This window comes from Eurosta solidaginis, chromosome 2, assembly GCF_040869045.1.
Source record: "Eurosta solidaginis isolate ZX-2024a chromosome 2, ASM4086904v1, whole genome shotgun sequence".
Taxonomy (NCBI): Eukaryota; Metazoa; Arthropoda; class Insecta; order Diptera; family Tephritidae; genus Eurosta; species Eurosta solidaginis.
In genome coordinates this window covers 234,574,600-234,588,719 of record NC_090320.1, presented here as the reverse complement: position 1 = coordinate 234,588,719, position 14,120 = coordinate 234,574,600, and the positions used below count along the sequence as shown (strand labels likewise).

The window sequence follows — 14,120 nt, the reverse complement described above, 5'->3', positions numbered from 1 at the left end:
TTTACGGCCACCCACATTGTTGGAACTATTAGGACCAAGATCGCAATGACGTGCAATGTGACCGGACTTCCCGCATTTGAAGCATTTGATAACTTTTTCACTCCGCTTTTGGGATCCTTTCAGCGCCTCCAATATTGCGTCTACCCACTCTGACCTTTCTACTTCCACACGGCGTGCTTTGAAAACTGGCTTACACAGAAGCGACGCTGTTTCCTGAATCAGAGATTGTGACACCGTTTCTGCGAATGTTGGCTTTGGGTTTGCGTATGTAACTCGCTTTGTTTCGACATCCCGTATGCCATTTGCAATGTTTCACCAGGCCTCTGGAAGCGATTCAGCAACTCCAATTGGTATATCTGTCTCCTATACTCAGTTCCGTATCGTCTCTCCAGAGCGCCCATCAATGCTTCATAACAGTTCCGTTTGCCCTCTGGAATGGTTTGTAAAATCTCAGATGCAGGCCCTTTCAACGCCATGAATAGCAACTTTATCTTCAGCATTCCAGTTGTGCACTGTTGCGGTCTTCTCAAACTGTAGCTTAAAGACCTGGAAAGGAACAGAGCCGTCAAAAGATGGAGTTTTTACCTTCGTATTGCTTGCTGAAACAACTGGGCGAATTAGTTGCAACTCCTGTATATGACCTCGCAATGTTTAAATCTCGGCATCGATTTTGTTCTCAAGTTGCAAAATTTTTGTGTCTTGCGCCTCCATCTTCGAAGAAATACGTCCTTCTTGCTCTTCCAGTTGTGCAGAGATCTGCGCTGATATTTGTGCCGACATTTCGGATATTCGTGCCTCTTGTGCTTCAATCTCCGATGTTATACGGTTCTCCTGCGATTCCGTCTGTGATGACATATACGTTTTCTGTTCTTCTAGTTGAGATGTTATATCTGTCTTTTGCGATTCCAGTTGAGAAGCCACTGTCGATATTTGAGCAGATATTGCAGCCAAAACCATGTTCAAGTCTGTGCTCGTAACTGTCTGCGTAATTGTCTCTTCCATTTTTGTTGTTTCCTCGCCTTCAAGATGAAAGTCATACTCTTCCACGTCAATTCCTTCTAATTCCATTGCCTCTCGTATTCGTGCCTGAAGTTCGAGTTTAATGCCGGTTGTATTCAATCCACGGCTCTCCAACTCCTTCTTCAGTTGCTGGATCTTCAATTCACTGAACTTTGCCATGTCCTTGTTGTCCTTTGGAATTTATTCAACAATTCCTCTTCTGACACCAATTGTAACGAATTTACTTGCAAATCCTCTTATTTGCCCTTCTGCTAAGTTCGAATCACTAAACTGTTGAATAAATAACTCCAATATGTAATAATGCAAAATGGCCTTTATTAAAGTACTTCAGAATAACGCTCAAACTGTGCAACGAATAGCTTGCTTAATAACCAAACTGATTGATAGCTCAAATGAAACTCTACTATTCAAAATAATACTGCTCTTGCTCGCTAGATAACGTCTTAATCGAAATCTCAAATCAAACTGAATTCCAGCGCCTCTACAATTGCCGCCTTTTATACTCTCGGATTTCAACGTTCGTATCTTCTAGGCGCTTCCAGAATCTACTAGTCCAGCGGCTCTCAAACTTCTCAGCTGTAACTACAATTGCATGATTTTATAGTTTTTCTCATTGCATACTTTCGGGAGTATATCAGATATATGCATGTGTTTGTGCATTGACTCTCCCCTGCTCGTATACGTACATGGTACATATGTGTAGACGCAGTTATTATTTCGTTTATGTAGTAGATACATAATGATTGATCTATGGAGGTGCATGATATCACTGTTTAGCATCGGCTTAGAGTTGGCAGCACCCCTTAGTTTTGCTAATATTCGTAACAATATATATACGAAGATGAAAAGATTATATCCTTTGATGTAGTTTCTCTTTTCCCTAGCATCCCGATACAATTGGCACTTGAAATAATACAAGTGAAAGGAAATACAATTAAAGAATACACAAAGATACCAAAAACGCTGTTCATGGAAATAATTAAATTCTGCATTCAAGAGAGTAGATATTTCAAATTCAATGATACTATCTATACGCAACTAAAAGGAATGCCGATGGGTGCACCCACATCCCCAATAATAGCGGATATAGTTATGGAAAAATTATTAGATGATACTATGCTGAAGTTGCGAAATAAACCAAGAATACTTACCAAATACGTCGACGACCTATTCGCGATAATAAAAGAAAATGAAATACAAAACACTCTTGACAGACTAAACACTTTTGACAAAAATATAAAATTTAGTATAGAACTAGAGAACGACGAGGAATTACAATACCTCGACTCCATAATAAACAGACGAGGAAATCAATTAAAACTAAAGTGGTATCAAAAGCCTACATCATCAGGACGAATTATAAACTTTAATTCAAAACATCCGAAAACAATGATTATGAATACAGCAAAGGGCTGTATACGGAAAATGTTGCAGACCTCATATGAAATGAACATTACTAAGAAACAATGATTTTCCGAAAAAATCCATAAAAACTTTATTAAGAAAAACCAAAAATTCAAATAGACCAAAAACTCCCGATAAACCAATTATTTTCAAGTCGGTGGCTTATGTAGCGCAGCTATCAGAACGTTTAGCAAAATCTGACTGCTATGATAAAGAAACTACAAAAATTGCGCATAAACCTACGAACACTTTCAAAAACATATTTAACAAAACAAAATCCAAAATACCAATAATGGAAAAAATAACGTAGTTTACAAGATAGCATGTAAAGGCAATAGCGATGAATAGCGGTGCAATAATATATATATAGGTACTACAAAGTCCAAACTCAAAACGAGAATTTCACAGCATAAGTCTGATTTTAATTTTGCCATCAAGTTAATAATCAAAAAACAGCACTCATAGCGTACTGTGCAGACAGCGGCCACACACCAAACTTTGATGAGACTAAAATACTGCAACAAGAACAACACTATAACAAACGCTTCACACTAGAAATGTTACACATTATTAATATTCCGACTAATGCGACAGTTACTCACGAACGTACGTACCAAAAACGTGTCAGCTGACACGACCTATCTTATGAGTGTGCAATGTAAACGAAAACTCACCGACGTGCAACGCCCGTACGTACGTAGCCCGGAACGTAGAAATCAAAACAATTTTGATTTTTTTCCGTAAGAACGTGTCAGCTGAGCGCTCTCTCACTAGATAGAGTTGCCTAGTAAACTTTTGTGCGCTAATTTTTGACCGTTTGCAATTTTATGCAAAAACACCTAATTAAAGTTTGAAAAATTGTGAAAATAATTCGAAATAATTATGTAAAAGTGCAGATTATAAATATGTAATCTATTGATATTTATCTAATATTAATTCCAGACTTTTACAACATCAAAAATTAAATTGGAAAAAGTTGATGTTTCCATAAGCATGCATGCAAAATGGTCAGTGGCAACAGTGCTTATCTGTAAACAATACACACACAAATATGTTATGTACATGTACACAGACGCACACATTGATTCCCACGGGCTTGAGGGTTCGGTCAAATGTGTTTCGTATGACAAACGTCCGTACGTACGGCACACGTCGGTGGGTAATTGCCGCTTAAAAAACAGTAGCATACTCCACGTCAGACAAAGCAGACGTGTTAATAAAAGTATGTATTTATGCGATATGTAAAATGCAAAATTTGTTTATTTTTAATGTTTATTATTTTTGTTAGTTGCTACAATCCTGAAGATGATTGCCGTTGAGCAATCGAAATATATCGATTTAAAAGAAAGAATCAAAGGGTGTTTTTAATTTTCCAATTATAAAACACGGACCTAAAGCCAGGTATAAATACATATTGAAATATTTTATATAAACTTAAAAATCTCTTCCCAAGATAATTGGGAATGGCATAGCATCGTCTGCCAATACGTAAAAACTTAAATATTTTATATCATTATTTAATTTTGTTGGTAATCTTATGTTTCCGTAACACTTCAATTTTGTATTGCGTATGGCTGTGAGATTCATTGACTTCTTATTTATGTATTGGTTTTTAATGAGGGATCTCCTGATAAAGTTAGTGGGGCTACCCGTGTAAAACATACAAGAAAATAAACTAAACTGTGGATATGTTCTGAAAGATTTGTTCAAACCAACACTCACCGTTCCTGTGCACTCTGCTTCGTCCCACTGACCGTCATTGAAAGCAGCGCCAACTACTTTTTTATGGCATTTTCCATGAAAGTGGTTTGTGTCTCCGCATATGAAACAAGATCCTCTTTGGCGCTTCGGCTTCTTAAAGTCGGCTGAAAAATGTCCGTATGCTGAACAATTGTAGCACCTATTTTGCTGGTTACGTTCTGGTTTCGATGCTTGTCCACTCATGTTGTTGATTAACTTTTCATATTTTGTCTTGTAGTCCCCCAGTGACGAATTCTACCAAGTCATTGTCTTTTATTGAGCTGTTACTGGCAATCTTTTGCATGGACAACGCATAGTGCAACAGACTTTCTTTGCCCTTATTCCAACTTCGGGCCTCTAGCTTTTTTATCGTTTCTCTATAGCTAGGTGTTTTACGGAATTCTGCCAATAAACGTGTTTTTAGTTCACCCAATGTTCGAGCAACGACGATCTCAGCCAACATTTTTGCGCTTCCAGTAAGCAATTGACGAGCCAAAAGAAGTTTTCGACTGCCGTTGCACCCATATGTACCTGCTACGTATTCAAAATTGTTTATCCATTTGCCAATATTGCCGTCATCATCACCGCTATATTTCGGAACAAGCACTTCTATGTCTTTCAGCGATTACATGTATGTCGTTGTTGACTCATTAATTTGTTTTTTCAACTTTAACATTTGCAACTGCATTTCTAAATTGCTCGCAGCCGCCGTATCATAGTTATTTTCTGCTTCGCAAATTTTGTGGTTACCTACGCTTTCACGAGTGTCGCCATTTTCATTTTCGCCTACACCAACATCATTTTCTGCCGACTGCTTGGTTTGGGCTTCTGATTTATCAGCACCAGCTTCTACGTGCTTACCGATATTTGGTTTTTTCGGTGATGCACCAACTATATCCTGAAGCAGACTCCTAATTTCTCCTTCTGAGGCCGACCTGCGTAATTGTATTCCCGCGTCGGCAAGTATCGATGCGATACGTTCATTGTCGATTTTTTCCATGTTAAAATTTATTTATTCGGAAGATATTAATTTTTGTTGTGCGCGGAAGAGCTTTGTCGGAAGTTATTAATGATGTAATCATAGTGTACAAGTACAAGTGTGTTGACTTATCTGTCAAGCATTCTGACAGGCACTCGCTGGATTCGGAATGACACCGAATCCAAAATGGATACCATTACCGAATGCTCCGAATTATTGAAAAATTGAAAAAGTCCATACGATTGGTAGTCAAAAATGTTGTCGTTGAGACTAAAAATGCGACTCTAGACCTGAGATTTCCATCAGGTGAGCGAGGCTGTTTGTAGTTTTGACGTTTATCGCTTAGTGAACACACTTGGTATAGGTACACTATGGATGTAATTTGCAAAAATTAGTAGGTATTTTGTTACCACACCTGACGCTGTAGTAGGTAAAGCAACTATTCACTCCGTTAGTTCAATGCCAATTGAATTCTTTAGTTAGTCACAGTAAAATACCGATGCTTTTCATTGTTCTGTTCACAATAGTTTGAGTATTTACAATGGTTAACATTTTCTGCATTAAAGAGAGTTCACATCAAACAAACTGAATATATTAGATACTACATATTTTTAAAGTTTTATTTATTATTTATTTAAATTTTTATATTAATATTGATATTTAAAATTTATAAATTCACTGACACTGAAATTTTCTTTTTTGAAATCATATTCAAAAATAAAGTAATTCAAAAAAATAAAATACAAAAACAAACATTATTTAAATAAAGTAGATTACTCTACAACATGTATGAGTAGTTTAACGAAAACATTTATTTCAATCCAATGTTTTGAAATTTAATCAGTACAAATTTTAAAAGCAAATCGTCGGGTTAGAGGGCAAACCCGCTAACCACTAACAAAAAGCTCCTCATTACTGGAAAAAATTTATTTGAATATTTCAGTGAAAGCATAGGAATTGAACTTATCATAAAGTTGATTTACTTTGTGCTTGGCCAATGTGTTACTTATTAAAGTACAGCCAATTCAAACCATTTTCTTAAGAAATGAACACAAATCGCCATAATTTCCGTAGAGATTTTAGGCCGATTGTTGCCGATTAAACTTAGATTTACATTTTATTATACACTTCTCTATCGATATTAGCTAGCATAGAATACTTGGAAAACTTGGATTATTTTAAGATGGCATCACTATAGTTAGTTTCGTTAATGTATAGAATTTAACGAAGCATCACTTATACATATGTATTCCACAAATTTAATTTCATTTTATAACGAGCGTGCGAAGGAATCAAACGAAGAGTAAGTTTTCTAGTTTTGCCAAACCTTTTCTCTTCTTATACCATATGTTATCTTATAGATATTAAAACTTTGCTGTACACAATATAAAAGTGAATAAATGGCATGTTATGATATGCGTTGTTTTACTTTCGTTCGCTCGTTATTCGTGCCGTAACATTTTATAATATTCTTCTCGTAATATAATCTGAACATACGAAGAAACAAATGGGACGCTACAATTTTCGAAGACCGAGAAAGAATATGTCTACCGAAGTGGGAAAATCTAATGGATACTTCACAAGGAAGCACCGAGATGGAATCTGCCAACGAAGGAGAGACGAACTCAACACCCACCAAAGCAGACAAGTGTATACGTGAGTTAAAAAAAAAAACAAATTAGAGATTTACAGCGCTCGTTAGCAGTGTCTGAAGAAGAAAAGCTAGATTTGAAGCAATCAATTGCTTTACAGTCAAAAATTAGTACCATAAGCGTTAATTCTGCCGACGCAGCCTTTACCAACTCCCAGCCGACGTTGCCTCTGCCAGCCCTGACTATTCCGATGTTAACCCTGCCAACGTCACCAATGCCAACGTTCTTTCTACTAGGCGTAACGTCGCCAACGTTACCTAAACTATTGGTAACTTCTCAAATATAACTCCCAACACTAATGTTATTTTCGCCAATCACAATAGTTACCAGCATTCGAATATTACATGTTCAGTATTACCACCAAACTGCATCAGCCACACCGAGACTACAAATCCTAGGAGCGTTCACTATGCTAACCAGGATCATTTTCAAAACGTTGCAAGCAATGGCTACATAGCAGCTAACAATAATTCACCAAATGTTTATGGATTTTACCCACCGTTCGCCTCCAGCCATGTTACAACACGATTACCTGGATCACAATCGAACCAGCTTGTACAATCAACTACGCCACAGCCATATATACGAAAACTTTTGGACTTACCAGAATTTAGTGGATCGCCGGAAGAATGGCCAATGTTCTTTGCGACATTCAATGAAACGACAGCCATGTAATATGTACACTGATTTGGAGAATTTGTTTCGCCTACAAGAGGCGTTGAAGGGACCAGCTAGACAAGGAGTGGAATCATTGATTATTCATCCATCAAGTGTGAACGCTGTGATATCTACACTGGAATTTCACTTTGGACGACCGAAGCTGTTAATTCGTAGTCAAATAACTAAGGCGCGAGCATTTCCAACGATTAGTGGTGGAAAACTGACTGATATCATAGCTTTCAGCACGATGGTAAACAACTTGACTACCTTTTTGGAAAATGCTGACGCAGCCGCCCATTTGATAAATCCAACTCTTCTCGATGAGCTTGTGAGTAAGCTGCCAATGATTAAACGCGAGGAATGGGCTCCCCACACCTTTTCCATGAATTTAGTATATCCAAGCATTCGACACTTAAGCAATTGGTTGAAAGAAATATCAATGTTTATTTCAATAGCAGCAGATGTAATTCCACATAAGAATTTTAACTCGAATGAACAGCTGATTTCAAATTCGAACCGGTCTGTAAAGCCAGTGTTGGTAATAACAGAAACAAAGTGCGGGTATTGTAAAGGTAATCATCCCTTAAATCAGTGCTCGTAGTTCAAAGATATTGATTGCGATCTAAGATGGAAGTTTGTGAAAGAAAATCATTTCTGTTTTAGTTGTATGCGCTCAGGACATAGCGCTGCAAACTGTGGAAGTCGTCGCGAATGTAGTATTAACTCGTTCCAAAGATTCCATAACCGATTACTACAGGAAAATGATAGAATTATAGCTAAAAAGGTAACTTCGAATAGGGATGAGGATGCTCAACAGCAGACGGTAGATGAAACCATTAATGTCAATGCAATTTATAAGAAGGAATTTAATAAAAAAGCATTATTTAAGTTTATACCTGTTGAAATAAGAGGACCAAAAGGAAATTGTAAAATCATGGCATTTATTGATGACGGGTAGAAAATATCTTTAATCGAAGAGAATGTTGCCAAAGCCATTGGTTTGAAAGGACCACAAGATTTGTTATCACTAAGATGGGTAGGAGCAAAAACAACAAGTGAAATGTCACAGCGTTTACAGGTTGAAGTCTCGGGTGTTAGGGTTAACGAAAAAAGTTATCAAATGCGAAACGTACGAACAACGAAAAAGTTACAATTGCCGGCACAGACTTTAAATTTCGAGAGTTTTAAGTCCAAATATGTGGTGGCTAAGAATGTGCCACTCGTCGACTATGTAAATGCCTCTTCACAAATGCTTATCGGAATTCCCCATATAAACTTAGTCCGACCATTGGAAGTAATCAATCTAGACGATTGCTTCTCCATTCATAAATCTAATTTAGGCTTCATATTGTTTGGGTCAAATGAGGATAGTGCTGATGAAGTAGTTTGTAGCATAGATTTGGAGGACAATGCAATTAGGGACATACAACAAGTCACCGAATATTTTAGTATAGAAAATTTTGGGATAAAACCATTGCCATCAGTCGTAAGCGAAGCTGATAAGAGAGCCGAAATAATTCTTTCGGAAACGACAAAGCAAGTAGGTACTCAGTAGGAAACGGGGTTATTATGGAGACATGACAATGTTAAATACGTCGATAGTTATCAGATGGCACTGAGACGGCTAGAGATAATTGAGACAAAAATGGAAAAGACAAGACACTGTCGGATTGGTATAAAAATAAAATATCTGAATATATAAACAAATCTTATGCACGAAAATTGTCGGACTCGGAAGCAGCAAAAGTTACACCCCAAACGTGGTATCTGCCACATTTCGCCGTGTCTAATGTGAACAAAGGCAATAAGCTGCGCCTACTTTTCGATGCCGCTGCTTCTATAGCATTTTCAGGTCAAATGAAACTTTTTTCATTTTAAATGAAACTTTTTTCATTTCAAACGAAACTTTTCTAGTCAAATGAAACCATACTACTAAGGTAACTGTCAATATATTTATATCGTACTTTATAACGCTAAGTATTTATCAAATTTTTCTTTAAGACAACTATTTCTATTTAGCCACACTGAAGGTAAAATTTTGCTTAAATTTTCTTTGTGAATTTAAGCTGCAGTTAAGGTCGGTTTAGTTTAGCCTTGCCTTTTGATGGTTTAAATTTTTAATAAATAAAGTAGCAGGGTTATACGCTTGGCAACTTATATACTACAGTTTAACCACCCATTTAAGTAAGCACCTATATTTTTTACTTGTATCTACTCCTCTTATATATAAAGCATATTCTTCTTCTGCATATACTTCGATAATAACGTAGGAATAAAGCAACGGAGAACAAAGAGAAGGAACCAAAGAGCAGGATGTGAGCGTATTTCCTATTCACTGTCTGACACCAACTAACACATCGGTTGAATCCTCTGTATTATGCTTTTCTCTTTGACCAACGTCTTACCAAACAACATAGAACGATAGCAAGGTATTGAGAGAAACATTGCTTTTACCAACTATATAGTAGAGCATGTGGACTGTGGAGAGATCTATTTTAACTATGCTGAAAAACATAACGGTAAAAAGTGATCTTTTCTACTCTATGGTGTAGTTACATTGTACTTCACTCGTTTGGGCCTTTGAAAACTTATATATTTGTTTTTATTCCATTATTTTTATACTCAGTTGAGTAGAGCTCACAGAGTATATTAAGTTTGATTGGATAACGGTTGGTTGTACATATATAAAGGAATCGAGATAGATATAGACTTCCATATATCAAAATAATCAGGATCCAAAAAAAATTTGATTGAGCCATGTCCGTCCGTCCGTCCGTCCGTCCGTCCGTTAACACGATAACTTGAGTAAATTTTGAGGTATCTTGATGAAATTTGGTATGTAGGTTCCTGAGCACTCATCTCAGATCGCTATTTAAAATGGACGATATCGGACTATAACCACGCCCACTTTTTCGATATCGAAAATTTCGAAAAACCGAAAAAATGCGATAATTCATTGCCAAATGCGGTTAAAGCGATGAGACTTGGTAGATCGGTTGACGTTATGACGCAGAATAGAAAATTAGTAAGATTTTGGACAATGGGCGTGGCACCGCCCACTTTTACAAGAAGGTAGTTTAAAAGTTTTACAAGCTGTAATTTGGCAGTCGTTGAAGATATCATGATGAAATTTGGCAGGAACGTTACTACTATTACTATATATATGCTAAATAAAAATTAGCAAAATTGGATAAAGAACACGCCCACTTTTTAAAAAAATTTTTTTTTAAATTCAAATTTTAACAAAAAATTTAATATCTTTACTGTATATAAGTAAATTAAATCAAAATTCAACTCCAGTAATGATATGATGCAACAAAATACAAAAATAAAAGAAAATTTCAAAATGGGCGTGGCTCCGCCCATTTTCATTTAGTGTGTCTAGAATTTTTTTAATGCCATAAGTCGAACAAAAATTTACCAATCCTTTTGAAATTTGGTAGGAGCATAGATTCTATGACGTTAACTGTTCTCTGTGAAAATGGTCGAAATCGGTGGAAGCCACGCCCAGTTTTTATACACAGTCCACCGTCTGTCCTTCCGCTCGGCCGTTAACACAATAACTTGAGCAAAAACCGATATATCTTTACTAAACTTAGCCCACGTACTTATCTGAACTCACTTTATCTTGGTATAAAAAATGGCCGAAATCCGACCATAACCACGCCCACTTTATCGATATCGAAAATTACGAAAAATTAAAAAAATGCCATAATTCTATACCAAATACGAAAAAAGGGATGAAACATGGTAACTGGATTGGTTTATTGACGCAAAATATAACTTTGGAAAAAACTTTGTAAAATGGGTGTGAGTGACACCTACCATATTAAGTAGAAGAAAATGAAAAAGTTCTACAAGGCGAAATAAACAGGCTTTGGAATCTTGGCAGGAATACTGTTAGTGTTATTGAATATATAAATAAATTAGCAGTACCCGACAGATGATTTTCTGGATCACCTGATCCACATTTGGTCGATATCGCGAGAACGCCTTCACATATACATCTAAGGGCCACTCGCCTTTAAAACCCTCATTAATACCTTTAATTTGATATCCATATCGTACAAACACATTCTAGAGTCAACCCTGGCCCACCCTAATGGCGATATCTCGAAAAGGCGTGCACCTATAGACCTAATGCCCACTCCCTCTTAAAATGCTCAGTAACACCTTTCGTTTGATACCCATATCGTAAAAACATTCTAGAGTCACCCCTGGCCCACCCTAATGGCGACATCTCGAAAAGGCGTCCACCTATAGACCTAATGTCCACTCCCTCTTAAAATGCTCAGTAACACCTTTCCTTTGATACCCATATCGTACAAACATTCTAGAGTCACCCCTGGCCCACCCTAATGGCGATATCTCGAAAAGGCGTCCACCTATAGACCTAATGCCCACTCCCTCTTAAAATGCTCAGTAACACCTTTCGTTTGATACCCATATCGTACAAACATTCTAGAGTCACCCCTGGCCCACCCTAATGGCGATATATCGAAAAGGCGTCCACCTATAGACCTAATGCCCATTCCCTCTTAAGATGCTCAGTAACACCTTTCGTTTGATACCCATATCGTACAAACATTCTAGAGTCACCCTTGGTCAACCTTTATGGCGATATCTCGAAAAGGCGTCCACCTATAGAACTGAGGATTACTCCCTTTTAAAATACTCATTACCACCTTTCATTTGATACCCATATCGTACAAACACATTCTAGAGTCACCCTGGCCCACCCTAATGGCGATATCTCGAAAAGGCGCCCACCTATAGACCTAGTGCCCACTCCCTCTTAAAATGCTCAGTAACACCTTTCGTTTGATACCCATATCGTACAAACATTCTAGAGTCACCCTTGGTCCACCTTTATGGCGATATCTCGAAAAGGCGTCCACCTATAGAACTAAGGATTACTCCCTTTTAAAATACTCATTACCACCTTTCATTTGATACCCATATCGTACAAACACATTCCAGAGTCACCCCTGGCCCACCCTAATGGCGATATCTCGAAAAGGCGTCCACCTATGGACCTAATGCCCACTCCCTCTTAAAATGCTCAGTAACACCTTTCGTATGATACCCATATCGTACAAACACATTCTAGAGTCACCCCTGGCCCACCCTAATGGCGACATTTCGAAAAGGCGTCCACCTATAGACCTAATGCCCACTCCCTCTTAAAACGCTCAGTAACACCTTTCATTTGATTCCCATATCGTACAACTAGAGACACCCCTGGTGCACCTTTATGGCGATATCTCGAAACGGCGTCCACCTAGGGAACTAAGGATCACTCCTTTTCAAAATACTCATTAACAGCTTTCATTTGATACCCATATCGTACAAACATATTCTAGAGTCACCCCTGGTCCACCTTTATGGGGATTTCTCGAAAAGGCGTTCACCTATAGAACTAAAGCCCATTCCCTTTTAAAATACTCATTATCACCTTTCATTTGATACCCATATCGTACAAACACATTCTAGAGTCAGCCCTGGTCCACCTTTATCGCGATATCCCTAAATGGCGTCCATCCATAGAACTATGGCCTACTCTCTCTTAAAATACTCTTTAATACCTTCCATTTGATACACATGTCATACAACCACATTCCAGGGTTACCCTAGGTTCATTTTCCTACATGGTGATTTTCCTTATTTTGTCTCCATAGCTCTCAACTGAGTATGTAATGTTCGGTTACACCCGAACTTAGCCTTCCTTACTTGTTCATTGTATATTGTATTTAAATGTAATACTTAGAATATATATTGTAACGAATTTGCTGCAAATCCTCTTATTTGCCCCTTTTGCTAGGTTCGTATCGCTAAACTGTTGAATAAATAACTCCAATATTGAATAATGGAAAAATGGCCTTTATTAAAAATGCTTCACAATAACACTCAAACTGTGCAACGAATAGCTTAATAACCAAACTGATAGCTCAAATGAAACTCCACTAATCAAAATAATACTGGTATTGCTCGCTAGATATCTTCTTAGTCGTAACTGCTGATCAACTCAAATCAAACTGAATTACATTTTACTCGCTTGTGCCGCTTTTATAGTTTACGCTGCATACATCTAGGCTCTTCTATTTCCAGAACTTACCAACTATTTCGAGTGTTTATAGTTCTCATATAGTTTCTACTTGTTTACAATTTTCTACTTTTCAGCGTCTCTCAGATGATGTATGTGAGTTTGTAGTTTACAGTCTCTCGCACACACATAGGCGTATAAGTAAATGCATCTGTGTGTGACATCTCTCGGCTGCCTTATATATGTGTATACATGATTTGATTATTGACGTAAACATCGCTTAGCATCGCCTTAGTGATGGTATAGCTTAGGGATGCTAATATTCGTGACACTGCCCTCCACCTAAGTCTGATCGTCCCGATCAGACAAATCTCTCGATCTAAACGCTGCTAGCATCGCCAAATGTACCACTCTTCTACTCCGTGGTTTCTCAATGCTTTGTATGCGGTAGATGGTATCACTGATCTTCTTCACAACCTTGTACGGGCCTTCCCAACTGCACCGAAATTTGGATGGAACACCTTTCCGCCGGTGAGGGTTGTATAACAGTACCAAATCTCCCGCCAAGAAACCTTTCGAATTATTTTCCTTGTCGTACCTGTGTTTCATCTTACTACTCATT

At 37.5% G+C, this 14,120-nt stretch overlaps 1 protein-coding gene across 1 annotated transcript in view; it reads right to left on the bottom strand.

The window, feature by feature from the left end:
- Nucleotides 1-5,571: 5,571 nt before the first annotated feature.
- The window catches only part of LOC137240704 (uncharacterized), a 73,918-nt gene continuing 65,369 nt past the window's right edge, over nt 5,572-14,120 (bottom strand). Inside the window, exon 7 of the mRNA XM_067767301.1 lies at nt 5,572-5,698. The gene's annotated coding sequence lies outside the window, so the exon portion shown is untranslated. The remainder of the gene's footprint in view (nt 5,699-14,120) is intronic.